Here is a 26,215-nt window from a genome sequence, read left to right on the forward strand (position 1 = left end):
AGTCAGCATAGCCCTCTGTTGAAGCAGCAGAGGAGCCTCTCGGTCACAGTCACCACCTTCACGGTAGGCCTCTCTTTGCTTTCATGTCAGATCCCCAGTATGCAACATTCCCAACCCAGCCCCATCATGGCAAATTATACACGTCTTTATTACCTCCTGCCTGACTACTGTGATTGGCTTTTAAGCCTGCCTAAGCAACCATCCCTGAACCACTTACATTCGCTCCAAATGCTGACTCTGGTTTCTGCCAAGTCTCCCAGAAGGTCTTGAGTGAAGCAAGTTTCCATTTCTTGACAACGCTTCCTAACTCAATTTGGAATCCAGTTCAAGCTCATTGTGACCCCGTGCATGGTCACGTCACACAAGCAGTGAGCCATCAGAGCGGTTTCACCTTGTGTGTGCTTGAGCCGTTACCACTCAGTTTCATTGAGCCAGCGTAGAAATTCACTTTTGATACGCGACAATTGTTTAGTGTTTGGTTTTCTACAAGGTAAGAACAGAGTGCACCGTTCCCAACGGCACTGCAATGCTAGGTCGTGCGTGGAAGAGGAGCAAGCTCCAAATTACTGCCCCTCATGCCAAAAATCTGCTTAATAATAGTCCTCCTTATAGAGGGACATATCATATATTAAACTGATAAGAACAGATACTACACTTAGTCTTGATCAAAAGGCCGAGGCGATAAGCCCCAGTAGTGTTGAATGTCCCGCTAAACTCTTGGCACAAATCCTCCTTGTTGTGTTTTTTGGTCGTGAGGTGTGCATAACAATGGCTGCTGCTTATCACCTCACTTTAAACTCTCCTTTGTGGCGCTTGATTTCTGACCTAGACAGCTCTTTGACTTTTTCACAATTTCATAAGGCTCAGCCATACAGCAAAGCCTGCCAAATATATTCAACTCATGTTTGTTCCTCTCCACGGAAGTCTTTAGTAAAGGCGAAAGACTTGTGCGTTATGAAGAAAGAAACCAGAGTCAGCATGGCCCTCTGGTGGAGGCAGCAGAGGAATCTCAGTCACAATCACCACCTTCACAGATAGGCCTCTCTTTTGCTTTCATGTCAGATCCCGGTATGCAACATTCCCAACCCAGCCCCATCTGCCAGCCAAAATTATACGTCTTTATTACCTCCTGCCCTGACTACTGTGATTGGCTTTTAAGCCTGCCTAAACAATACATCCTGAACCCTTACATTCGCTCCCAAAATGCTGACTCTGGTTTCTCACCAAGTCTCCCAGAAGGTCTTGGGTGAAAACAAGTTTCCATTCTTGACAAACACTTCTAACTCAATTTGGAATCCAGTTCCAAACTCATTGTGACCCCGTGCATGGTCACGTCACTAACCAGTGAGCCATCAGAGCGGTTTCACACACTTGTGTGTGCCAGGCATGCCTCAGGTTTCATTGAGCCAGTGTAAATTCACTTTTGATATCGACAAATTGTTTTGTTGTTTGGTTTTCTAAAGGTAAGAACAGAGTGCACCGTTGGCGGCACTGCAATGCTAGGTCGATGCGTGGAGAGAAAGGAGCAAGCTCCAAATTTCTGCCCCTCATGCCAAAATCTGCTTAATATGTGGTCCTCATATAGAGGGACATATCAGATATTAAACTGATAAGAACAGATACTACGCCCAGTCTTAGCCAAAGGCGGCGATAAAGCCCCAAGTATTGGATCTCCACGCCAAACTCTTGGCACAAATCTCACTTGTTGTGGTACCCCGTTCGTAGGTGTGCATAACAATGGCTGCTGCTTATCACCTCCATAAGCTCTCCTTTGTGTGATTTCCCGGCCTAGACAGCTCGTGACTTTTCACAATTTCCTTAGGAAGCAGCCATACAGCAAAGCCTGCCAAAGCTATATTCAACTCATGTTTGTGTTCTCTCCACGAGTCTTTGGTAAAGAAAGACTTGTGCGTTATGAAGAGAAACCAGAGTCAGCATGGCCCTCTGTTGGAGAGCAGCAGAGGAGCCTCTAGGTCCACAGTCACCACCTTCACGGTGGGCCTCTCTTTGCTTTCCATGTCAGATCCCAGTATGCAACATTCCCAACCCCTTTATCTGCCAGCCAAAATTATACACGTCTTTATTACCTCCTGCCCTGACCTGTGATTGGCTTTTAAGCCTGCCTAAGCAATACATCCCTGAACCACTTATTCGCTCCAAAATGCTGACTCTGGTTTCTCACCAAGTCTCTAGAGAGGTCTTGAGTGAAAGCAAGTTTCCATTCTTGACAAACGCTTCTAACTCAATTTGGAATCCAGTTCAAGCTCATTGTGACCCGTGCATGTCACGTCACTAAGCAGTGAGCCATCAAGCGGTTTCACACACTTTGTGTGTGCCAGGCCGTTACCTCAGTTTCATTGAGCCAGTGTAGAGATTCACTTTTGATATGCGACAATTGTTTTAGTGTTTGGTTTTCTACAAGGTAGAACAGAGTGCACCGTTCCCAGCGGCACTGCAATGCTAGGTCGATGCGTGGAGAGAGAAAGGAGCAAGCTCCAAATTTCTGCCCCTCATGCCAAAAATCTGCTTAATATGTAGTCCTCATATAGAGGACATATCAGATATTAAACTGATAAGAACAGATACTACACTTGATCTTAGCCAAAGGCCGGCTTGATAAGCCCCAAGTATTGGATGTCCACGCCAAGCTCTTGGCACAAATCTCACTTGTTGTGAGGTACCCGTTCGTAGGTGTGCATAACAATGGCTGCTGCTTATCACCTCATGGCTCTCCTTTGTGGCAGCTTGATTTCTGACCTAGACAGCTCTTTGACTTTTCACCCAATTTCATAAAAGGCTCAGCCATACAGCAAAGCCTGCCAAAAATATATTCAACTCATGTTTGTTTCCTCTCCGGGAAGTCTTTAGTAAGGCGAAAGACTTGTGCGTTATGAAGAGAAACCAGGAGTCAGCCCATGGCCCTCTGTTGGAGAGCAGCAGAAGGCCTCTGATCACCACCTTCACGGTAGGCCTCTCTTTGCTTTCATGTCAGATCCCAGTATGCAACATTCCCAACCCGCCCCCCATCTGCCAACCAAAATTATACACGTCTTTATTACCTCCTGCCCTGACTTCTGTGATTGGCTTTTAAGCCTGCCTAAACAATACATCCCTGAACCACTTACATCGCTCCAAAATGCTGACTCTGGTTTCTCACCAAGAGTCTCCCAGGAGTCTTAGTGAAAGCAAGTTTCCATTCTTGACAAACGCTTCTAACTCAATTTTGGAATCCAGTTCAAGCTCATTGTGACCCCCGTGCATGGTCACGTCACTAAGCAGTGAGCCATCAGAGCGGTTTCACGCTTTGTGTGTGCCAGGCACGTTACCTCAGTTTCATTGAGCCAGCGTGCCAAAAATCTGCAATATGTAGTCCTCATATAGAGGACATATCAGATATTAAACTGATAAGAACAGATACTACACTTGATCTTAGCCAAAGGCCGAGGCGATAAGCCCCAAGTGTTGGATGTCACGCAAGCTCTTGGCACAAATCTCACTTGTTGGTACCCCGTTCGTAGGTGTGCATAACAATGGCTGCTGCTTATCACCTCCGCCAAGCTCTCCTTTGTGGCGCTTGATTTCTGACCTAGACAGCTCTTTGACTTTTCACAATTTCATAAGGCTCAGCCATACAGCAAAGCCTGCCAAAAATATATTCAACTCATGTTTGTTCCTCTCCATGTCTTTAGTAAAGGCGAAAGACTTGTGCGTTATGAAGAAACCAGAGTCAGCATGGCCCTCTGTTGGAGAGCAGCAGAGGAGCCTCTGGTCTGATCACCACCTTCACGGTAGGCCTCTCTTTGCTTTCCGCATGTCAGATCCCAGTATGCAACATTCCCAACCCGCCCCCATCTGCCAACCAAATTATACACGTCTTTATTACCTCCTGCCCTGACTACTGTGATTGGCTTTTAAGCCTGCCTAAGCAATACATCCCTGAACCACTTACATTCGCTCCAAATGCTGACTCTGGTTTCTCACCAAGTCTCCCAGAAGGTCTTGAGTGAAAGCAAGTTTCCATTCTTGACAAACGCTTCTAACTCAATTTGGAATCAGTTCAAGCTCATTGTGACCCCGTGCATGGTCACGTCACTAAGCAGTGAGCCATCAGGCGGTTTCACACACTTGTGTGTGCCAGGCCGTTACCTCAGTTTCATTGAGCCAGTGTAGAATTCACTTTTGATACGCGACAATTGTTTGAGTGTTTGGTTTCTACAAGGTAAGAACAGAGTGCACCGTTCCCAGCGGCACTGCAATGCTAGGTCGATGCGTGGAAGAAAGGAGCAAGCTCCAAATTACTGCCCCTCATGCAAAATCTGCTTAATATGTAGTCCTCATATGAGGACATATCAGATATTAAACTGATAAGAACAGATACTACACTTGATCTTAGCCAAGGCGAGGCGATAAGCCCCAAGTGTTGGATGTCACGCCAAGCTCTTGGCACAAATCTCACTTGTTGTGGTACCCGTTCGTAGGTGTGCATAACAATGGCTGCTGCTTATCACCTCCGCCCAAGCTCTCCTTTGTGGCGCTTGATTTCTGACCTAGACAGCTCTTTGACTTTTCACAATTTCATAAGGCTCAGCCAACAAAAGCCTGCCAAAATATATTCAACTCATGTTTGTTCCTCTCCGGAAGTCTTTAGTAAAGCGAAAGACTTGCGTTATGAAGAGAAACCAGAGTCAGCATGGCCCTCTGTTGGAGAGCAGCAGAGGAGCCTCTCGGTCACAGTCACCACCTTCACGGTGGGCCTCTCTTTGCTTTCCATGTCAGATCCCAGTATGCAACATTCCCAACCACTCCCCATCTGCCCAGCAAATTATACGTCTTTATTACCTCCTGCCCTGACTACTGTGATTGGCTTTTAAGCCTGCCTAAACAATACATCCCTGAACCACTTACATTCAGCTCCAAAATGCTGACTCTGGTTTCTCACCAAGTCTCCCAGAAGGTCTTGAGTGAAAGCAAGTTTCCATTCTTGACAAACGCTTCTAACTCAATTTGGAATCCAGTTCAAGCTCATTGTGACCCCGTGCATGGTCCGTCACTAAGCAGTGAGCCATCAGGCGGTTTCACACACTTGTGTGTACGAGCCGTCACCTCAGTTTCATTGAGCCAGTGTAGAATTCACTTTTTGATACTCGACAATTGTTTGAGTGTTTGGTTTTCTACAAGTAAGAACAGAGTGCACCGTTCCCAGCGGCACTGCAATGCTAGGTCGATGCGTGGAGAGAAAGGAGCAAGCTCCAAATTTCTGCCCCTCATGCCAAAAATCTGCTTAATATGTAGTCCTCATATAGAGGACATATCAGATATTAAACTGATAAGAACAGATACTACACTGATCTTGGCCAAAGGCCGAGGCGATAAGCCCCAAGTGTTGGATGTCACGTAAGCTCTTGGCACAAATCTCACTTGTTGTGGTACCCCGTTCGTAGGTGTGCATAACAATGGCTGCTTATCACCTCCGCGCTCTCCTTTGTGGCGCTTGATTTCTGACCTAGACAGCTCTTTGACTTTTCACAATTTCATAGGCTCAGCCATACAGCAAAGCCTGCCAAAATTTATTCAACTCATGTTTGTTCCTCTCCACGAGTCTTTGTTAAAGCGAAGACTTGTCGTTATGAGAAACCAGAGTCAGCATGGCCTCTGTTGGAGAGCAGCAGAGGAGCCTCTCGGTCACGTCACCACCTTCACGGTAGGCCTCTCTTTGCTTTCATGTCAGATCCCAGTATGCAACATTCCCAACCCGCCCCATCTGCCAACCAAAATTATACACGTCTTTATTACCTCCTGCCCTGACTACTGTGATTGGCTTTTAAAGCCTGCCTAAGCAATACATCCTGAACCGCTTACATTCGCTCCAAAATGCTGACTCTGGTTTCTCATCAAGTCTCCCAGAAGGTCTTGAGTGAAAGCAAGTTTCCATTCTTGACAAACGCTTCTAACTCAATTTGGAATCCAGTTCAAGCTCATTGTGACCCCGTGCATGGTCACGTCACTAAGCAGTGAGCCATCAGAGCGGTTTCACACACTTGTGTGCCAGGCCGTTACCTCAGTTTCATTGAGCCAGTGTAGAATTCACTTTTGATACGCGACAATTGTTTGAGTGTTTGGTTTTCTACAAGGTAAGAACAAGTGCACCGTTCCCAGCGGCACTGCAATGCTAGGTCGATGCGTGGAGAAAAAGGAGCAAGCTCAAATTTCTGCCCCTCATGCCAAAAATCTGCTTAATATGTAGTCCTCATATAGAGGACATATCAGATATTAAACTGATAAGAACAGATACTACACTTGATCTTAGCCAAAGGCCGAGCGATAAGCCCCAAGTGTTGGATGTTCACGCCAAACTCTTGGCACAAATCTCACTTGTTGTGGTACCCGTTCGTAGGTGTGCATAACAATGGCTGCTGCTTATCACCTCTGCCAAGCTCTCCTTTGTGGCGCTTGATTTCCCAGCCTAGACAGCTCTTTGACTTTTCACAATTTCATAAAGGCTCAGCCATACAGCAAAGCCTGCCAAAAATATATTCAACTCATGTTTGTTCCTCTACGGAAGTCTTTAGTAAAGGCGAAAGACTTGTGCGTTATGAAAACCAGAGTCAGCATGGCCCTCTGTTGGAGAGCAGCAGAGGACCTCTCGATCTAATCACCACCTTCACGGTAGGCCTCTGTTCGCTTCCGCATGTCAGATCCCAGTATGCAACATTCCCAACCCGCCCCCATCTGCCAGCCAAAATTATACTGCGTCTTTATTACCTCCATGCCCTGACTACTGGTTGATTTATTTTAAAGCCTGCCTAAGCAATACATCCCTGAACCACTTACATTCGCTCAAAATGCTGACTCTGGTTTCTCACCAAGTCTCCCAGAAGGTCTTGAGTGAAAGCAAGTTTCCATTCTTGACAAAGCGCTTCTAACTCAATTTGGAATCCAGTTCAAGCTCATTGTGACCCGTGCATGGTCACGTCACTAAGCAGTGAGCCATCAGAGCAGTTTCACACACTTGTTGTGCCAGGCCGATTCCTCCGTTTCATTGAGCCAGTGTAGAATTCACTTTTGATACGCGACAATTGTTTGAGTGTTTGGTTTTCTACAAGGTAAGAACAGAGTGCACGTTCCCAGCGGCACTAATGCTAGGTCGATGCGTGGAGAGAAGGAGAAAGCTCCAAATTTCTGCCCCTCATGCCAAAATCTGTAATATGTAGTCCTCATATAGAGGACATATCAGATATTAAACTGATAAGAACAGATACTACACTTGATCTTAGCCAAAGGCCGGCGATAGCCCCAAGTGTTGGATGTCACGCAGCTCTTGGCACAAATCCTCACTTGTTGTGGTACCCGTTCGTAGGTGTGCATAACAATGGCTGCTGCTTATCACCTCCGCCCAAGCTCTCCTTTGTGCGCTTGATTTCCTGACCTAGACAGCTCTTTGACTTTTCACAATTTCATAAGGCTCTAGCCATACAGCAAAGCCTGCCAAAATATATTCAACTCATGTTTGTTCCTCTCACGGAAGTCTTTAGTAAAAGGCGAAAGACTTGTGCGTTATGAAGAAGAGACCAGAGTCAGCATGGCCCTCTGTTGGAGAGCAGCAGAGGAGCCTCTCGATCTGATCACCACCTTCACGGTAGGCCTCTCTTTGCTTTCCGCATGTCAGATCCCAGTATGCAACATTCCCAACCCGCCCCCATCTGCCAACCAAAATTATACACGTCTTTGTTACCTCCTGCCCTGACTACTGTGATTGGCTTTTAAGCTGCCCCTAAGCAATACATCCCTGAACCACTCATTCGCTCCAAATGCTGACTCTGGTTTCTCACCAAGTCTCCCAGAAGGTCTTGATTGAAAGCAAGTTTCCATTCTTGACAAGCGCTTCTAACTCAATTTGGAATCCAGTTCAAGCTCATTGTGACCCGTGCATGGTCACGTCACTAAGCAGTGAGCCATCAGAGCGGTTTCACACACTTGTGTGTGCCAGGCCGTTACCTCAGTTTCATTGAGCCAGTGTAGAATTCACTTTTGATACGCGACAATTGTTTGAGTGTTTGGTTTTCTACAAGGTAAGAACAGAGTGCACACCGTTCCCAGCGGCACTGCAATGCTAGGTCGATGCGTGGAAGAAAGGAGCAAGCTCAAATTTCTGCCCCTCATGCCAAAAATCTGCTTAATATGTGGTCCTCATATAGAGGGACATATCAGATATTAAACTGATAAGAACAGATACTACATTGATCTTAGCAAAGGCCGAGAGCGATAAGCCCCAAGTGTTGGATGTCACGCAAACTCTTGGCACAAATCTCACTTGTTGTGGTACCCGTTCAGTAGGTGTGCATAACAATGGCTGCTGCTTATCACCTCCGCCCAAGCTCTCCTTTGTGGCGCTTGATTTCCTGACCTAGACAGCTCTTTGACTTTTCACAATTTCATAAGGCTCAGCCATACAGCAAAGCCTGCCAAAATATATTCAACTCATGTTTGTTTCGTCTCTCCTGGAGTCTTTAGTAAGGCGAAAGACTTGTGCGTTATGAAGAGAAACCAGAGTCCAGCATGGCCCTCTGTTGGAGAGCAGCAGAGGAGCCTCTCGGTCTGATCACCACCTTCAGTGAGGCCCTCTCTTTGCTTTCCATGTCAGATCCCAGTATGCCAACATTCCCAACCGCCCCCATCTGCCAGCTTAAAATTATACACGTCTTTATTACCTCCTGCCTGACTACTGTGATTGGCTTTTAAGCCTGCCTAAACAATACATCCCTGAACCACTTACATTCGCTCCAAAAATGCTGACTCTGGTTTCTCACCAAGTCTCCCAGAAGGTCTTGAGTGAAAGCAAGTTTCCATTCTTGACAAACGCTTCTAACTCAATTTGGAATCCAGTTCAAGCTCATTTGTGACCCGTGCATGGTCACGTCACTAAGCAGTGAGCCATCAGAGCGGTTTCACACACTTGTGTGTGCCAGGCCAGTACCTCAGTTTCATAGGCCAGCGTAAATTCACTTTTGATCTGCGACAATTGTTTGAGTGTTTGGTTTTCTACAAGGTAAGAACAGAGTGCACCGTTCCCAGCTGCACTAATGCTGGGTCGATGCGTGGAGAGAAAGGAGCAGCTCCAAATTTCTGCCCCTCATGCCAAAAATCTGCTTAATATGTAGTCCTCATATAGAGGACATATCAGATATTAAACTGATAAGAACAGATTTTTTTTTTTTTTTTTTTTATTACAAAAAACTTTATTAAGTTAAATACAAATCAATACAAATCAAACATCCGTAAGTCATCCTTAATACAACCTTCATCCCCAAATGTGCCTTTGCACATTATAGAATGTTAATTTTCCAAACCTACCCATTCATGTTGCAAAACTAAAAGGAATTAGAAAAAAATAAAAACAGTCAGAACTCCTTGTGCCTTCCCTCTTTTTTCCTGCTGTCCACCCCCGAGCCCTCCTTTTCCACCTCTCTAGGGCTGCATGTTTCCCCACTTCTCAATGTCCCTTTTGATGTTCCCTTTACATCTGCTTCCACCCTCTCATTATCCTTCACCCCACTGTCTTTATCTGTCTTTATCAGGTCTTGCCTGGCTTAGACCAGATACTCCTCTTTGTTATACTTATATTCTTCCATATAGGGACATTAAAGGACCATTCCCTGTGCCTAAACACTCTTTCAACCTGGTCCAAGGTCAGATAAAATCCTGTGACTACCTGCCTAGCCGTTCCCCATACACATACCATACCACTGGACGAGTCCCACATGACATGTGCACAACTGGTTTCCTCCCTGAACAGGTTTGTCGGCACGCCGAGATCTTACCCAGCAACCCATGCCGAGGTACATGGTTTCCCATAGCAGGCATTTGTGCAGCATAGCAATTTAGGTCTTTGAGCCGTTGTCAAGCCCCCGTGGCTGTATCCCCCTCAAAATCTTTGTGGGGTCCCCACACTCTGGAGAAGTGCGACTACTCCTGACTGACCTCTCTGTAGGGCTCTGTGATTTATTTTTATGGCTGTGTCGGAGGCCTCGGGATGAGCCACCTTCAGCCACCTGGCTCTGTGGTTGAAATGCCATGGCTGCTGCTCTTTCCCTGGGTGCCAAGTTGCTCCAGACCATCAACCCCCTGGCTTGGTATGCGAAATGGAGCCTCAGGGTAGCACAGGGGTGTCTATCGATAAGGATAGTTCTCTGCACAAGGATGAAACAAAAATGCAGTCCAGCTTCAGCGGAGGTGTGGCACATCCTCCCTCCTGCTTCTATACCAAGCCAGCATGCGAAACCTCGCCACATATTCATATCTACCACCCCATAGGAATCCGAACGAGAGCGCAGAGGTCTCCTCATGCTGACTGGCAGTGTGGGGCATGTGTATGCCAGATGGGAGGAGTGGCAGAACGTCTACCTTCAGGTACAAGTACTTCCCTATTAAAGTCAGGCTTTACCTGCTCTTCCCAGAGCGCCAAGCTTCTTCTGGACTGTACTGAAATGCGCCCGGTCCAGTTGATTGTACTGTGGGCTGTCTCAGCTGACCCCTAGTAATTTCAGTGGTCCTGTGCAGAGCGACAGCCCTCCGGTACGTCCATCCTTTCTTTCCAGCTTAAGAACTTGACCGAGGACTTGGCACGATTCAGTTGTGCTCAGACCCCGACCAAAATCCTGGAAAATCTCAAAGATCGGATCAGGCATGCATCACTGTCAGCAGCAGTGTGGTGTCATCCGCATACTGTGACAGCTTGACCCGTGGGCCTCTGCGGGAACCAGGAAACCTTTGCCCCTGGGTCAGCCCGAGATATGGCTGCCTTAGAGCTCTATATAGAGGATGTAGAGGAGCGGTGGTGGGCACCCCTGTCTTACCCCTGAGTGCACCCTGAAAACTTCCCTAAGTGACCGTTGACATTTGCTATGCTCCCCACACCTGTGTATAATGTGTAACCATCCGACGACCCCTTGTTAAATAGCCTTTCCAATACCTAAACATATGGCCCCAGTGGACCCTGTCAGGCTTTGCCTGAAGTCGAGACCAACCACCATAAGTGGCAGGTGTCTGTCTTTCGCCCAGCGGCAGCGTCTCGTATGTTGATTCCATCTCACCGGCGCCCCGCCACCCCGCATGTTTGGTCCACATGGACCACGTGTGGAAGGGCTGTGCCTGGGCGATCGGCTAGGACCTTTGCCAGAAAGCATAATCCACACACAGCATGGTCAGTGGCCGCCAGTTGCCGAGGTCAGTGCAGTCTCCCTTTTTAAACAGAGGGAGATCACTCCTGTATGTAGTCCCTCCCCATTACACCTGTGAGAAGTACTGCGGACCGCCCACCTCCAACACTCCGGCCGAGAATCTCCCAGAGCTTGAGATAAAACTCCACCGGCAGTCCGTCGATGCCCGGCACCTTCCGCTTGTTCATTTTACAGAGGGCACCCTCTCTGGGCTCTTTGAGGGTGGCGGGCCTCCAACGCCTGCGCTATGTCCGTGGCACCTGCTTGGTCAGTAAGTCCAGAAAGTCCACCTCCCCCTACATCCCTCTTTCTCCTGGAAGCTTGTGCGGTGGTGGTCCAGTAGTGGCACTCACCATCTCACCTGCTTCGACACCTTCCTGCATGTCCCTGATCCCGGTCATGCCTATGCTTTTCCTGCTCAGCCGTATTGAGCCGAAAAGCGGCAGGAACATGTCTCGTGCTTCTCCAGGAAACAGCGCGCCTGCAACAGGTAGGCCCGGGCCTGCCTCAAGACCTCCTTAAAGCTACTTTGAGAAGTCACAAGCCCGCTGATTTACAGTGCTGCCGCCAGTTTCCTTTGCTGTACTTTCGAGCTCGAGGAGGCTGTAAGCGAAACACCTCTCTTGGCCAGCCTCACCTTCCTTTTTACAGTACTTAGCATAGCTTATTTGTATCCGTTTCTTGGCTAACTTCCCACCACTCCATCACCCCAGGACACATTGGTCTCAGTCCTAGAAGGTTTTTGAAAAACAGTACGAAACCTTGTTTGAACTTGTCTTCCTCTAATACACACTTGCTAATATTGAAACTACAATGCCCCCGCCCGAAAACAGGCAGGCACAGGCGCACCTCAAACAGCAGCCCATCATGGTCGGAGAAGAACAAGGGCCGTCGACCTGACACAGACTCAAGGACTTTTCTACAAACCGTAGTCCAGGCGTCTAAGCGTTCCGCAGTGAGGTTCGCCATGTGGGACCATCTACCAGGCAGCTGACCATCACTCCCCGTCTACTAGCCCGTGTCTGGCCATCAGGTGGGAAGATATGCTATCGCTGGTGTCCCCCTTGCCTAACTGCACATTTGAGAATCCCCCTACAATTGCCTGCCTATTGGTGGCCAGGTGGCTCTACTAACTCAAACATTTCTCGTAAATTTCCCTCTGGGTTTGTGGTCCATACCTACAAAAACCTCAGCCACTTTGTCCCCATGTGATGTCGGCACCATTATCCTGCATGAACAATTGCTAAACATCCTCCCACCTAATCTCTTTAACACCAAACCAAAATCGACACCTGCAAATTGGACCCCCACACTCAGATTGAGTCCCCTTTAAGTCCACTCCCTTGAGAATTTTGCAACATCCCCTTGTCCCAGTAAATGAACCTCCTGCAATAACAAATTTGTACATGCAGCTGGTCCACAAAATCATAAACAACCCTTCTTTTAACCGCGTCCATAATTTCCTCTTACATTTAATGAAAAGAAATTTTAACTGCAGTCATTAAATTTGTATTTTTAAAGTCTTTGTACAAAACACCAAAAAAACTCCCTACAGCAAGAAGAGGTCCTCGCACTGTCCATCTGTTCCCCAGGGAAAGGAGCTGGATTAGCGATGTTGATGGCCTGTTGGGTCCCTCATATCATCCTCCCAAAGGGGATAGCATATTGAGCAGGTCTGGAGGTAACTCAGTGTCAACCCAAACCTACGGCCGAGCAGATCACCTGGATCTCCTCGCTCTGCTCCGTGCTTCTCTCCACCCTCCCCTAGCCCTGTGTTGCCCCCTTCCCACATCCTGATGTCCCTCCCCCTCCTCTGCCCAGCCCTTCTTTGCTGCCTACCCCCATCCATCCCACCATCAGCTCCCTTCTCTTGGTCCTGTCCCTCTGCCCGTTGCCTTCCCCCCTTTGATTTTTACTATGGCCCCCTCCTTACTCTCTCAGCTTCTAATTGTCTTCCCGCTCGAGAAGCCTCGATCCTTTCCGTGCCTTCTTGACAGGTTAGGTGGACCTGGGTTAGTGGGAGGAAATCCCCCTGCGTTGTCACGGGGCACCTGGGCTTCGCTATCCCAAGTGGGCCTTCCAGTTCATTCCTTTCTCGGGGGCTTCCTCTATTCCCCCTTGAAAGATCCGTTACAGCTCTGCCTGTGTTGATAACTTGACCATTCCCTGGGACACGGGTCCCATTCCTGGATCCTTGGCTTTTTCCGGCTCTCCAATGGACTTGGCCACTTCACCCGAGTCCTCCTTCAGCTAGGGCAGTTGCAGTGCAATTATTTGATCCCCATCTATGACAGGCCTTGGGCCCGTGCAGTCTTGGCCTCATGGCCCCCTTGGCCACAGGTCACGGCAGCGGCTCCAGACAGCCTGCCTCTGTAGCCAAGCCAGACTGCCTGCAGCGCCGACAGGCGCTGGTTGCCGGGGTACAGTGGTCAACCACGATCCTGAGCTGAAAGAGCGGGTGGATGCTTCCAGGTCCTCCAGGACCTTCTGGGTCAGGTTCAGCAGCACCTGAAACTGCTGCCTTCTTCTGTCAGAATCCCTCGTGTCTTTCAGATACCTAGCACTGATCACCACTTCTCCGTGCTGTCCCAAAAAAGCAGCTAGTGCTCGGTCGGTGACAGAAGGGGTTGTAAGTGTGCACCGTGACCGTTCTGAAATTTGGTCTGTCCAGAGTTCAGGATCTTGTAACGGCCATGAATCTTTTCCCAGCCTCCTTTCTACAGGCTTCAGCCACTCTTGAATACACATCCTCGCTTACCAGTGTAACGTCGAAATTTTTCTGGCTGGTTCCACTGGATACAGTACACATCTTTGACCCAGCCAGACTCAGTTGTTACATGATGACCTTTTTGCCAGAACCAGTCTCTGACATCATAAGTTCCTCACTGGTTCCACCTGTAAGCGATATCGTGTACCTCACACCCCAACCTTTGGGCTTGTCTGGTCCTTGGTCATCATTTTGTGTCGATTGTGTTCCTTCCTTCTTTGTTAAGCTTTAATGTAGTCTCTCCAATCAATCTTAGCAAAGGCCGAGAAAGCGATAAGCCCCAAGTGTTGGATGTTCACATAGCTCTTGTACAAATCTCACTGTTGGCCAATTTACCCCCGTTCGTAGGTGTGCACTGTGTCAAGCTGCTTACTTATCACACCTCCTTTCAAGCTCTCCTTTGTGGGCATTTCTGACCTGGAGCAGCTCTTTTGACTTTTCACAATTTCATAAGGCTCATTCACTTTATTCATACCTGCCAAAAATATTATTCAACTCATGTTTGTTCCTCTCCCTGGAAGTCTTTAGTAAAAAGCGAAGGGGCACTTTGCGTTATGAGAAACCAGAGTCAGCATGGCCCTGTTGGAGAGCAGCAGAGGAGCCTCTCGGTCACAGTCACCACCTTCCTATGGGCCTCTCTTTGCTTTCATGTCAGATCCCAGTATGCAACATTAACTCCTTCCCCATCTAACCAAATTATACACGTCTTTATTACCTCCTGCCTGACTACTGTGATTGGCTTTTAAGCCTGCCTAAACAATACATCCCTGAACCACTTACATTCGCTCCAAAATGCTGACTCTGGTTTCTCACCAAGTCTCCCAGAGGTCTTGGTGAAAGCAAGTTCCATTCTTGACAAACGCTTCTAACTCAATTTGGAATCAGTTCCAAGCTCATTGTGACCCGTGCATGAGTCACGTCACTAAACAGTGAGCCATCAAATGGTTTCACACACTTGTGTGCCAGGCCGTTACCTCAGTTTCATTGAGCCAGTGTAGAATTCACTTTTGATATGCGACAATTGTTTGAGTGTTTGGTTTTCTACAAGGTAAGAACAGGAGGCACCACCGTTCCCAGCTGCTTTTCTGCAATGCTAGTCGATCATTGGAGAGAAAGGACAAGCTCAAATTTCTGTCCCTCATGCCAAAAATCTGCTTAATATGTAGTCCTCATATAGAGGACATATCAGATATTAAACTGATAAGAACAGATACTACATGATCTTGGCAAAAGGCCGAGAAGGCGATAAGCCCCAAGTGTTGGATGTCCATGAAGCTCTTGCTTTCTCTACTTGTTGTGGTACCCGTTGGTAATGTGCATAACAATGGCTGCTGCTTATCACCTCCTTAAGCTCTCCTTTGTGGCGCTTGATTTCTGACCTAGACAGCTCTTTGACTTTTCACAATTTCTAAGGCTCAGCCATACAACAACCTGCAAAAATATATTCAACTCATGTTTGTTCCTCTCCTCGGAAGTCTTTAGTAAAGGCGAAGAACATCTGTTATGAAGAAGGAAACCAGAGTCAGCATGGCCCTCTGTTGGAGAGCAGCAGAGGCCTCTCTCGGTCTGATCACCACCTTCACGGTGAGCCTCTCTTTGCTTTCCGATGTCAGATCCCAGTATGCAACATTCCCAACCCGCCCCATCTGCCACAAAATTATACACGTCTTTATTACCTCCTGCCTGACTACTGTGATTGGCTTTTAAGCCTGCCTAAGCAATACATCCCTGAACCACTTACATTCGCTCAAAATGCAGCTCTGGTTTCTCACCAAGTCTCCAGAAGGTCTTGGTGAAAGCAAGTTTCCATTCTTGACAAACGCTTCTAACTCAATTTGGAATCAGTTCAAGCTCATTGTGACCCCGTGCATGGTCACGTCACTAAGCAGTGAGCCATCAGGCGGTTTCACACTTGTGTGTGCCAGGCCGTTACCTCAGTTTCATTGAGCCAGTGTAGAATTCACTTTTGATATGCGACAATTGTTTTAGTGTTTGGTTTTCTACAAGGTAAGAACAGAGTGCACCGTTCATGGCACTGCAATGCTAGGTCGATCACGTGGAGAGAAGGCAGCTCCAAATTTCTGCCCCTCATGCCAAAAATCTGCTTAATATGTAGTCCTCATGGGGACATATCAGATATTAAACTGATAAGAACAGATACTACACTTGATCTTAGCCAAAGGCCGAGGCGATAAGCCCCAAGTATTGGATGTCCATGAAGCTCTTGGCACAAATCTCCTTGTTAGCTGGTACCCCGTTCGTGGAGTGTGCCTGTAATGGCTGCCTTATCACCTCCGCCCAAGCTCTCCTTTGGCGCTTGATTTCCTGACCCTGAACAGCTCTTTGACTTTCACAATTTCATAAGGCTCAGCCATACAGCAAAGCCTGCCAAAAATATATTCAACTCATGTTTGTTCCTCTCCACGGAAGTCTTTGGTAAGGCGAAAGGACTATGCGTTATGAAGAGAAACCAGAGTCAGCATGGCCCTCTGTTGGAGAGCAGCAGAGGAGCCTCTCGGTCTGATCACACACCTTCACGTAGGCCTCTCTTTGCTTTCCATATCAGATCCCAGTATGCAACATTCCCAGCCCCCCCATCTGCCAACCAAAATTATACCGTCTTTATTACACTCCTGCTTTCACTGTGATTGGCTTTTAAGCCTGCCTAAGCAATACATCCCTGAACCACTTACATTCGCTCAAGAAAATGCTGACTCTGGTTTCTCACCAAGTCTCCCAGAAGGGGTCTTGAGTGAAAGCAAGTTTCCATTCTTGACAAAGCGCTTCTAACTCAATTTGGAATCCAGTTCAAGCTCATTGACCCGTGCATGGTCACGTCACTAAGCAGTGAGCCATCAGAGCGGTTTCACACTTGTGTGTGCCAGGCCGTTACCTCACTTTCAGTGAGCCAGTGTAGAATTCACTTTGATCTGTGACAATTGTTTGAGGTGTTTGGTTTTCTGCAAGTAAGAACAGAGTGCACCGTTCCCAGGCCACTGCAATGCTAGGTCGATGCGTGGAAGAAAGGAGTAGCTCAAATTTCTTCCCCCTCATGCCAAAATCTGCTTAATATGTAGTCCTCATATAGAGGACATATCAGATATTAAACTGATAAGAACAGATACCACTGATCTTGGCCAAAAAGGCCGAGCGATATTTTGCCCCAGTGTTGGATGTCACCACTCCAAGCTCTTGGCACAAATCTCCTTGTTGTGGTACCCGTTCGTAGGTGTGCATAACAATGGCTGCTGCTATCACCCTCCGCCCAAGCTCTCCTTTGTGGCGCTTGATTTCCTGACCTAGACAGCTCATTGACTTTCACAATTTCATAGGCTCAGCCATACATTAAAGCCTGCAAAAATATATTCAACTCATGTTTGTTTCCTCTCCACGGGAGTCTTTAGTAAAGGCGAAAGACTTGTCGTTATGAGAAGAGAAACCAGAGTCAGCTGGCCCTCTGTTGGAGGCAGCAGAGGAGCCTCTCGTCACAGTCACCACCTTCACGGTGAGGCCTCTCTTTGCTTTCCATGTCAGATCCCAGTATACGCAGCATTCCCAACCCGCCCCATCGCAACCAAAATTATGCATCTTTATTACCTCCTGCCCTGACTACTGTGATTGGCACTTAAGGCCTGCCTAAACAATACATCCCTGAACCACCATTCGCTCCAAATGCTGACTCTGGTTTCTCACCAAGTCTCCCAGAAGGTCTTGAGTGAAACAAGTTTCCATTCTTGACAAACGCTTCTAACTCAATTTGGAATCAGTTCAACTCATTGTGACCCGTGCATGGTCACGTCACTAAGCAGTGAGCCATCAGAGCGGTTTCACACACTTGTGTGCCAGGCCGTTACCTCATTCATTGAGCCAGTGTAGAATTCACTTTTGATACGCGACAATTGTTTGAGTGTTTGGTTTTCTACAAGGTAAGAACAGGTGCACCGTTCCCAGCGGCACTGCAATGCTAGGTCGATGCGTGGAGAGAAAGGAGCAAGCTCCAAATTTCTGCCCTCATGCCAAAAATCTGCTTAATATGTAGTCCTCATATAGAGGACATATCAGATATTAAACTGATAAGAACAGATACTACATGATCTTAGCCAAAGGCGAGAAGCGATAAGCCCCAGAGTGTTGGATGTCCAGCCAAGCTCTTGGCACAAATCTCTACTTGTTGTGGTACCCCGTTCGTAGGTGTGTGCATAACAATGGCTTGCTGCTTATCACCTCCCAAGCTCTCCTTTGTGGGCTTGATTTCTGACCTAGACAGCTAGCTTTCACAATTTCATAAGGCTCAGCCATACAGCAAGCCTGCCAAAATATAATTCAACTCATGTTTGTTTCCTCTCCACGAGAGTCTGTAAAGGCGAAAGGCTTAGTTATGAAGAGAGAGAGAGAGGAAGCCAGGTCAGCATGGCCTCTGTTGGGGGCAGCAGGAGGCCTCTCGGTCACGGTCACCACTGTCCACACAGGTGGGCCTCTCTTCTTTCTGCACTTGCTGTGAGATCCCCAGTATGCAACATTCCCAACCTTCCCCACATCTGCCACCAAAATTATACACGTCTTTGTTACCTCCTGCCTGAGGCCAGCTACTGTGGTTGGCTTTTAAGCCTGCCCTAAACTTAATACATCCCTGAACCCTTACATTAGCTCCCAAAATGCTGACTCTGGTTTCTCACCAAGTCTCCCAAGAATCTTGAGTGAAAGCAGGTTTCCATTCTTGATAAAGCGCTTCACTGGTTTGGAATCCAGTTCAGAAGCTCATTGTGACCCCGTGCATGGTCCGTCACTTTAAGCAGTGAGCCATCAGGCGGTTTCACACACTTGTGTGTGCCGGGCCGTTACCTCGCTTTCATTGAGCCAGTTTCTTAGAATTCACTTTTGATCTGTGATAATTGTTTGAGTGTTTGGTTTTCTACAAGGTTAAGAACAGATTTTCGTTTGTGACACTGCAATGCTGGGTCGATGCGTGGAGGAAGAGAAAGGGGCAGCTCTCAAGTTTCTGCCCCTCATGCCAAAAATCTGCTTAATATGTAGTCCTCCTTATGAGGGACATATCCAGATATTAAACTGAAGTGAGAACAGATGCTACACTTGATCTTGGCCAGGCCGAGCGATAAGCTGATGTTGGATGTCACGCCAAGCTCTGCTTAAAAATCTCCACTTGTTTAATAATTTACTCGTTCGGTAAATTAGCATAACAATGGCTGCTGCTCTCACTTCCGCCCAAGCTCTCCCCTTTGTGGCGCGGTTTCTGACCTGGAGCAGCTCTTTGACTTTTCACACAATTTCCTGAAATCATATACAGCAAAAGCCTGCCAAAAATATATTCAACTCCTTTGTTTTCTTACAGTCTTTAGTAAAGGCGGGGCAAGACTTGTGCGTTATGAGAAACTTCAGAGTCAGCATGGCCCTGTTGGAGGGCAGCAGGAGTCTCTGGGTCTGATCCACTACTATTCGGTGGGCCTCTCTTTTGCTTTCCACATGTCAGATCAGTATGCAACATTCCCGACCACTTCCCCCATCTGCCAGCAAAATTATGCACGTCTTTATTACCTCCTGCCTGACTACTGTTATTGGCTTTGAAACCTGCCCTGACAATACATCCCTGAACCACTTGCACATTGGCTCCAAAATGCTGAGCTCTGGTTTCTCCTGGAGTCTCCCCAGAGAGGTCTTGAAGAGTGAAGAGCAAGTTTCCATTCTTGACAATCGCTTCTAACTCAATTTGGGTTGATTCAAGCTCGTCTGTGACCCGTGCATGGTCACGTCGCTAAGCAGTGAGACCATGGCGGTTTCTGCACCTTGTGTGGTAGCCATAGGCGTTATCTCTGTTTCATTCGAGCCAGTGTAAGGATTCACTTTTGATGCGCGACAATTGTTTGAGTGTTTGGTTTTCTACAAGAGTGGGAACAGAATTTTGCGTTCCCAGCGACACTGCAATGCTAGGTCGATGCGTGGAAGAAGACAAGCTCCAAGTTTCTGCCCCCTCATGCCAAAATCTGCTTAATAATGTAGTCCTCATATAGAGGACATCTACATCAGATGTTAAACTGGTGAGAACAGATACTACCTGAGTCTTAGTCAAAGAGGCTGAGAAGCGATGACCAAGTGTTGATGTCGCCTAGGCTCTTGTGAAATCTGCCTTGTTGTGGTTTTACGTTCGTGTTAGGTGTGTGTAATGGCTGCTTATCACCTCCTTCAAGCTCTCCTTTGTTAGGCTTGATTTTCTGAGCCTAGATGGCTCTTTGACTTTTCACAATTTCATCAAGAGGCTCAATCCATACAGCAAAATACTTAAATATATTCAACTCATGTTTACGTTCTTCTCTCCGGAAGTCTTTAGTAAAGGTAGACTTGGGTTATGAGAGAAACCGGAGTCAGCATGGCCCTCTGTTGAGGCAGCAGAGGAGCTTCTCGGTCTGATCACCACCTTCACGGTGGGCCTCTCTTTCTTTTGCTCAGATCCAGTATACAGCATTCCCAACCCTTTATCCTGCTAACCAAATTATGCACGTCTTTAACCCTCCTGCCTGACTACTGTGTGCTTAAACACCTTAATCCTGCTAAACCCAATACATCCCTGAACCACTTACATTCGCTCAAAATGCTGACTCTGGTTTCTGCCAAGTCTCCCCACTGGGAAGGTCTTGGTGTGAACCAAGTTTTATTCTTGACAACTTCTATGTGATTTGGAATCAGTTCAAGCTCATTGTGACCCCGTGCATGGTCACGTCACTAAGCAGTGAGCCGTCCAGGAGCGGTTTCACACACTTGTAGTGTTACCAGGCCGTTTTCTCTCAGTTTCATTGAGCCAGTGTGGAAATTCACTTTTTGATCTGCCCGACAATTGTTTGGGTGTTTGGTTTTCTACTGGGAAGTGGAGCAGTGCCACCGTTCCTTAGCACTGCAGTGCTAGGTGATGCGTGGAGAGAAAGGTGCAAGCTCCAAATTTCTGCCCTCATGCTAGAAATCTGCTTAATATGTAGTCTCATCATATGGGGGACATATCGATGTTAAGCTGTAAGAACAGATTTAAAACTTCGTCAGTTAAATAAAATCTTCAAATCAAACATCACGTATGGTCATCACTTAATACAACCTTCATCCCCAAATGGCCTTTATACGCCGGTATGGATGTTAATTTTCCCATTACCATTCCATGTTGCAAAAACTAAAAGGTGAAAAAAAAATAAAAACAGTCAAGAACTCCTTTTGCCTTCCTCTCTTTTTATATCCCCCAAGCCCCTCCTTTCCACCCCTCTCTAGGGCTCATGTTTCCACACTTCTCAGTCTCATGCAGTGTTCCCTTCCATCTGCTTACCTCTCCTCATTATCCCTTCCACCCCACTCTTTATCTGTCTTTTATCAGGTCTTGCCTGGCACACATTGAGTCCTCCTCTTTGTTATACTTATAATCTTCCATGTTGGGACATTAAGAGACATTCCCTGTGCCTAAACCTCTTCAGCCCTGGTCAGGTCAGATAAATCCTGTGACTACCTGCTTAGCCGTTCCCCCACTTTACCCATACTACCACTTGCGACTGGACCCAGTCCCACATGACATGCCTGACCGTTTCACTCCCCTGAACAGGTTGTTCCGAGGAGCCGCCGGGGTCTCTTGCCAGCCCCATGCGGTACATGGTTTCCCGCCTGAGCATTTGTGCAAACATAACCAATTTAGGTCTTTGAGCCCGTTGTCAAGCCCTTGGTGCTGTGTCCCCTCCCAAATCTTTTGTGGTCCCCACCACTGGAGAAGTGGGCTACTCCCTTGACCTCTCTGTAGGGCTCTGTGATTATTTTTATGGCTGTGTCGGAGCCTCGGGATGAGCCCCGCCACCTGGCTGCATGGTTGGAAATACTGCATGGCTGCTCATGCCCTGGGTGCCAAGTTGCTCCCAGACCATCAGCCCCCTGGCTTGGTATGCAGAAATAGGCCTCAGGAAGTAGCCTGAGGGATTGCTCTGTCAGCTGAGATGGTTCTCTGCTGGATGGAGAGCAAAAGTGCGGTCAGGCTTCAGGCGGGAGGTGTGGCATCCTCCCTCCTGGCTTCTACTCCCCAGCCAGCATCACGAAACCTGTCCATGTTCATCTGCCACCGCAGGAATCCGAACACAGAAGTGCAGAGATTCTCCTCATGCTGACTGGCAGTGGGTATATGTATGCAGATATAGGAGGGATGGCAGAACGTCTGCCCTTCAGTACAGTACCTTCCTATTAAAGTCAGGCACCTGCTCTTCCAGGCGCAAGCTTCTTCTGGACTGCTGAAATCAGCCCGGTCCAGTTGATTGTGGCACTGTGAGGTTGTCTCAAGCTGACCTAAGTAATTCGTCCTGTGGGCAGCTCGACGAAGCCCTCCGGTCGTCCATCCTTTCTTTCCAGCGCCAAAGAACTACGAGGACTTGCGATTCAGTTGTGCTCCAGACCCCGACCAAAATCTGGAAAATCTCAAGGAATCGGATCAGGCATGCATCTGTCCAGCAGCAGTGTGGTGTCATCCGCATACTGTGACAACTTGACCTTGGCCTCTGCTGCCGGGAACCAGGAACGCTTTCACCCTGGTCTGCCCGATGGCTGCGCAGGCATCTATATGAGGATGTAGAGCAGGCGGTGGTGGAGCGCCCCTGTCTACCCCTGGGTGCCCTCGAAACTTCCCCTAAGTGACCGGTGACTGACATGCCCACACCTGTGTATAATCCAACCATCCGACAAACCCTTATTAAAGCCACAGCCTTTCCGATACCCTAAACATATAGCCCCAGTGAACCCTGTCAAAGGCCTTTGCCTGTGAGATAACCACCATAAGTGGCAGGTGTCTGTCTTTCTGTGCGTCACATCTAGTATGAACTGGAGATTCCATCTCACGGCGCCCCGCCATCCATGTTTGGTCCACATGGACCACGTCTGGAAAGAGCTGTGCCTAGACGATCGGCTAGGACCTTTGCCAGAAGCTTATAATCCACACACAGCATAGTTCAGTGGCATGGTTGCCGAGGTGGTGCGTCTCCTTTAAACAGAAGGAGATCCTCCTGTACTTATGTCCACTCCAATTCCACCTGTAGGAAGTACTTCGGACAGCACCTCCAGCACTGCCGAGTCTCCCCAGAGCTGAGATCGCTCCTGGCAGTCCGTCGATGCCCGGCACCTTCCATTGTTCATTTACAGAGGCACCCTCGAGGCTCTTTGAGGTGGCGGGGCCTCAACGCCTGCGCTGTGTCCGTGGCACCTGCTTGGTCAGTAAGTCAGGAAAGTCCCCTCCCCTACATCTACCTCTTCTCCTGGAGCTTGTGCGGTGGTGAGTAGTGGTGTACTCCACCATCTCACCTGCTTCCAGGCACCCCCTTCCTGCATGTCCCCTGATCCGGTCCTTCCTGTCTTTTCCTGTCAGCCCGTATTGGAGCCTGAAGAAGCGGCAAGACATATCTCGTGCCTCCAGGCCGCCGCCGCAGGTAGGCCCTGGCCTGCCTCAAAGACCTCAGCTTTGCTTTGGCTGGGAGTCTGCAGGCCCGCCCAGTTTACAGTCTGCTGCAGTTTCTTTTCCGCTGTGCCTTTCGAGCCTCAGGAGCGGTGACATGGCTCCCACCTCCCACTCTTGTCCAACTTCTCACCTTTAACACCACACAAGTACTTATGGCAAAGCTTTTGTCCGTTTTCTTGGCTGCTACACCACTCCCCATCACCCAGGACTGTGGTCTCAGTCTAGAGGTTTTGCTGAAAGAACATGTCTTTGAGGCCGTGAACTGTGTTACTCCCTAGCCCTATCTGTATTCAAATCAGTACCCCGTGAAAACAGGCCAGGCCTGGGGCCTTTCTCGACGGCAGCCATGGTGGTCGGAGAATGTTTGAGGAACCCGTGGGCACGACTGCCGAACTCACAGGACTTTCTGCAAACCGCATTAGTCCGAGCGTCTAAGCGTTCCGCGTGAGTTACGCCATGTGGGATATCTGCCAGTGTGCGACCATCCTCCCACACCATCTACAGCCGGTGATCTGGCCATCGCATTGGGGAATATCTTGTCATGGTGTCCTCCTTACTTGCCTGTGCGTTAAATCCCCCTTCACATTACCTCCTGCCTCTGTGGTGGCCAGGTGTTGCTCTACTCAACTCAAACATTTCTTCTTGGTTTCCTCTTCAGGTTTGTGGTCCATACCTGCAGAGCCTCAAGCCTTGTCCCCCATGTGATGTCAGCTCCATTATCTGCCTTGAACAATATAGAAAACATCCTCCTAATCTCTTTATACAAATGAGAATCTAGGCGATAGCTGTGAATTTACCTCAGTTGAGTCCCACTTTGGTGTCATCCGGTGCAACCTCGCCTTTGATCGTGAAGTAGACCTCCTGCAATCAATAATTTGTACGTGCGCTTTGATTGCAATCATAAAGCCCTTTGCTTTAGCGTCTCTCATTTTCCTCTTACCTGTTCAATAAGAAAGGAATTTTATCTTTCTGATGGTATGATTTCGTATTTTTAGGTCTTTGCCAGTGCCAAACTGCCCCGAAAACTCCCTCCCTCCTTGAGAGGGAGTCCTCACTGATCCAAAATCTTGACTTCCCCCAGGAAAGAGGGCTCTGGATTGGTGATGTTGTTGGTGGCCTTATTTAGGTCCTGATGCATCACTCCCCAAGGGGATGGTATGAGCAGGTCAGGTAACTCCAGCTCTGACCCAAACTGCGGCGAGCAGATCACCTGGATTCTCTTTCGCTCTGCTACAAAGTAGCCTCTCACCTCCCTGGCCTGTGTTTGCCTTCTTCGCTGTGATGTGCTTCCTCTGCAAGCCTTGTTTGTGCTTTGCCCCATCCGTCCCACCATCAAACAAGCTCTGTAGTCTTTTTTTCCTCCCTCTTTGATTGCCTTCCTTTGATTTTTTTACTGTGTTACTCTGCCCCCTTCTCTCCGAAGCTTTTACAAATTTGTGTTCCCGACTCGGGCTAGTCGCTTTCCCCGTTCTTGCCTTGGAGTTGGGTGGACCTGCTGGAGTTGATAGATCTTACCCTGCGTTGTCACGGGGCACCGGCTTCGACTCATCCCAAGTGGGCCTTCGGTTGTTTCCTTTCTCCCAGGGGGCTTCCTCTGTTTCCCCCTTAGAAAGATCGTTTGCTGGCTCTTGCGCCTGTATTGGATTGTCTTGACCATTTCCTGCAAGGCCACGGGTCCCATTCACTGGATCCTGCTTTCGGCTCTCCCAGTGGACTTGGCACCGCCAGGTCACTCCTTCGGCTGGTGCAATTCTTGAGGTTTCAGGTGGCCCCGGTCCCCATCCTTGACGGGCTAGCATTCCTGATGCAGTCTTTGGCCTCATGGCCCTGCCTGGTACGGAGTCTGTAGCAGGCTCCGGAACAGCCCCTGCCTCCTGTATGTAGACTGCCTCTGCGCGCGAGCAGAGCAGCTGGTTTTGGGGGTAAAACTGGTAACGATCCCCACAAGGCTGAAAGAGGGGGTGGTTGCTTCCAGTCCTCCAGGACCTGGGTCAGGGTTCAGCAGCACCTGAAACTGCGTTCATATCCTGTAATCCCTCGTGTCTTTTAGATACTGCTTTCAATCACCACTTCTCGTTGCTGTGCCATCAGCTGGTCTTTCGATTTGGTGTGAGGGGTTGTAAGTGTGCACGTGACCGTTCTGAAATTTGGTCTGTCGGGTTCGGGATCTTGTAATAATGTGAATCTTTGCCCAGCCTGCTTTCTACAGGCTTCAGCCATCTTGAATACATCCCATAAACACCCAAAGTGCATAATCGAAGGCTTTTCTGGCTGGTTCCACTGGATACTGATACACATCTTCGACCTTTGGGCTACTCAGTTCCATGATGACCTTTGCAGAACCAGTCTCGACATCATAAGTTCCTCCACTGGTTCCACCTGGAAGCGTATCGACTGTGCCTCCACCCCAACCTTTGGAAGCATCTGGTCCTTGGTCATCTTTTGTGCCAAATTGTGTTCGCTCTTTCATTAAGCTTTGTCTCCGTCTCTCCAATCAATCTTAGCCAAAAAGGCGAGGCGATAAGCCCCAAGTGTTGGATGTCCACGCCAAGCTCTTGGCACAAATCTCACTTGTTGTATTTGATTACCGTGAGGTGTGCTGTGGCTGCTGCTTATCACCTCCTTGACTCTCCTTTGTGGCGCTTGATTTCCTGACCTAGACAGCTCTTTGACTTTTCACAATTTCATAAGGCTCAGCCATACAACAAAGCCTGCCGAAATATATTCAACTCATGTTTGTTCCTCTGTAATACGTAG

General features: G+C 48.2%; 21 non-coding genes and 6 pseudogenes across 21 annotated transcripts; all 27 read right to left on the minus strand.

Annotated features, from left to right (window-relative positions):
* Positions 1–496: 496 nt before the first annotated feature.
* Positions 497–685, minus strand: LOC124853064. The gene has a single exon (XR_007033462.1). It is a non-coding gene; the product is annotated as a U2 spliceosomal RNA (small nuclear RNA).
* A 179-nt stretch (positions 686–864) lies between these two features.
* LOC124853781 lies at positions 865–976 on the minus strand. The gene has a single exon (XR_007034120.1). It is a non-coding gene; the product is annotated as a U5 spliceosomal RNA (small nuclear RNA).
* Positions 977–1,469: 493 nt separating this feature from the next.
* LOC124853049 lies at positions 1,470–1,654 on the minus strand. The gene has a single exon (XR_007033452.1). It is a non-coding gene; the product is annotated as a U2 spliceosomal RNA (small nuclear RNA).
* Positions 1,655–1,826: 172 nt separating this feature from the next.
* On the minus strand, positions 1,827–1,934 carry LOC124854073 (annotated as a pseudogene).
* Positions 1,935–2,427: 493 nt separating this feature from the next.
* Positions 2,428–2,620, minus strand: LOC124852715. Its single transcript, XR_007033138.1, has one exon. It is a non-coding gene; the product is annotated as a U2 spliceosomal RNA (small nuclear RNA).
* Positions 2,621–2,799: 179 nt separating this feature from the next.
* LOC124853934 lies at positions 2,800–2,910 on the minus strand. The gene has a single exon (XR_007034250.1). It is a non-coding gene; the product is annotated as a U5 spliceosomal RNA (small nuclear RNA).
* Positions 2,911–3,303: 393 nt separating this feature from the next.
* On the minus strand, positions 3,304–3,452 carry LOC124853081 (annotated as a pseudogene).
* A 172-nt stretch (positions 3,453–3,624) lies between these two features.
* On the minus strand, positions 3,625–3,730 carry LOC124854054 (annotated as a pseudogene).
* Positions 3,731–4,225: 495 nt separating this feature from the next.
* On the minus strand, positions 4,226–4,410 carry LOC124852927. The gene has a single exon (XR_007033344.1). It is a non-coding gene; the product is annotated as a U2 spliceosomal RNA (small nuclear RNA).
* A 170-nt stretch (positions 4,411–4,580) lies between these two features.
* On the minus strand, positions 4,581–4,688 carry LOC124853976 (annotated as a pseudogene).
* Positions 4,689–5,183: 495 nt separating this feature from the next.
* LOC124852720 lies at positions 5,184–5,373 on the minus strand. The gene has a single exon (XR_007033143.1). It is a non-coding gene; the product is annotated as a U2 spliceosomal RNA (small nuclear RNA).
* Positions 5,374–6,136: 763 nt separating this feature from the next.
* On the minus strand, positions 6,137–6,323 carry LOC124854409. Its single transcript, XR_007034653.1, has one exon. It is a non-coding gene; the product is annotated as a U2 spliceosomal RNA (small nuclear RNA).
* Positions 6,324–6,502: 179 nt separating this feature from the next.
* Positions 6,503–6,608, minus strand: LOC124853955 (annotated as a pseudogene).
* Positions 6,609–7,109: 501 nt separating this feature from the next.
* Positions 7,110–7,291, minus strand: LOC124853013. The gene has a single exon (XR_007033424.1). It is a non-coding gene; the product is annotated as a U2 spliceosomal RNA (small nuclear RNA).
* Positions 7,292–7,465: 174 nt separating this feature from the next.
* Positions 7,466–7,577, minus strand: LOC124853751. Its single transcript, XR_007034090.1, has one exon. It is a non-coding gene; the product is annotated as a U5 spliceosomal RNA (small nuclear RNA).
* Positions 7,578–8,077: 500 nt separating this feature from the next.
* On the minus strand, positions 8,078–8,266 carry LOC124852975. Its single transcript, XR_007033389.1, has one exon. It is a non-coding gene; the product is annotated as a U2 spliceosomal RNA (small nuclear RNA).
* A 176-nt stretch (positions 8,267–8,442) lies between these two features.
* LOC124854037 lies at positions 8,443–8,553 on the minus strand. The gene has a single exon (XR_007034312.1). It is a non-coding gene; the product is annotated as a U5 spliceosomal RNA (small nuclear RNA).
* Positions 8,554–9,052: 499 nt separating this feature from the next.
* On the minus strand, positions 9,053–9,238 carry LOC124853077. The gene has a single exon (XR_007033469.1). It is a non-coding gene; the product is annotated as a U2 spliceosomal RNA (small nuclear RNA).
* Positions 9,239–15,040: 5,802 nt separating this feature from the next.
* Positions 15,041–15,230, minus strand: LOC124853039. Its single transcript, XR_007033443.1, has one exon. It is a non-coding gene; the product is annotated as a U2 spliceosomal RNA (small nuclear RNA).
* A 170-nt stretch (positions 15,231–15,400) lies between these two features.
* Positions 15,401–15,508, minus strand: LOC124854075 (annotated as a pseudogene).
* Positions 15,509–15,996: 488 nt separating this feature from the next.
* On the minus strand, positions 15,997–16,178 carry LOC124853044. The gene has a single exon (XR_007033448.1). It is a non-coding gene; the product is annotated as a U2 spliceosomal RNA (small nuclear RNA).
* Positions 16,179–16,351: 173 nt separating this feature from the next.
* On the minus strand, positions 16,352–16,462 carry LOC124853845. Its single transcript, XR_007034178.1, has one exon. It is a non-coding gene; the product is annotated as a U5 spliceosomal RNA (small nuclear RNA).
* Positions 16,463–16,955: 493 nt separating this feature from the next.
* Positions 16,956–17,140, minus strand: LOC124853042. Its single transcript, XR_007033446.1, has one exon. It is a non-coding gene; the product is annotated as a U2 spliceosomal RNA (small nuclear RNA).
* Positions 17,141–17,319: 179 nt separating this feature from the next.
* Positions 17,320–17,431, minus strand: LOC124853975. The gene has a single exon (XR_007034279.1). It is a non-coding gene; the product is annotated as a U5 spliceosomal RNA (small nuclear RNA).
* Positions 17,432–17,914: 483 nt separating this feature from the next.
* Positions 17,915–18,101, minus strand: LOC124852656. The gene has a single exon (XR_007033079.1). It is a non-coding gene; the product is annotated as a U2 spliceosomal RNA (small nuclear RNA).
* An 810-nt stretch (positions 18,102–18,911) lies between these two features.
* On the minus strand, positions 18,912–19,098 carry LOC124853119. Its single transcript, XR_007033484.1, has one exon. It is a non-coding gene; the product is annotated as a U2 spliceosomal RNA (small nuclear RNA).
* A 794-nt stretch (positions 19,099–19,892) lies between these two features.
* LOC124853089 lies at positions 19,893–20,085 on the minus strand. Its single transcript, XR_007033473.1, has one exon. It is a non-coding gene; the product is annotated as a U2 spliceosomal RNA (small nuclear RNA).
* Positions 20,086–26,215: the final 6,130 nt, after the last annotated feature.

This window comes from Hippoglossus stenolepis, chromosome 10 (assembly GCF_022539355.2).
Source record: "Hippoglossus stenolepis isolate QCI-W04-F060 chromosome 10, HSTE1.2, whole genome shotgun sequence".
Lineage (NCBI taxonomy): Eukaryota > Metazoa > Chordata > Actinopteri > Pleuronectiformes > Pleuronectidae > Hippoglossus > Hippoglossus stenolepis.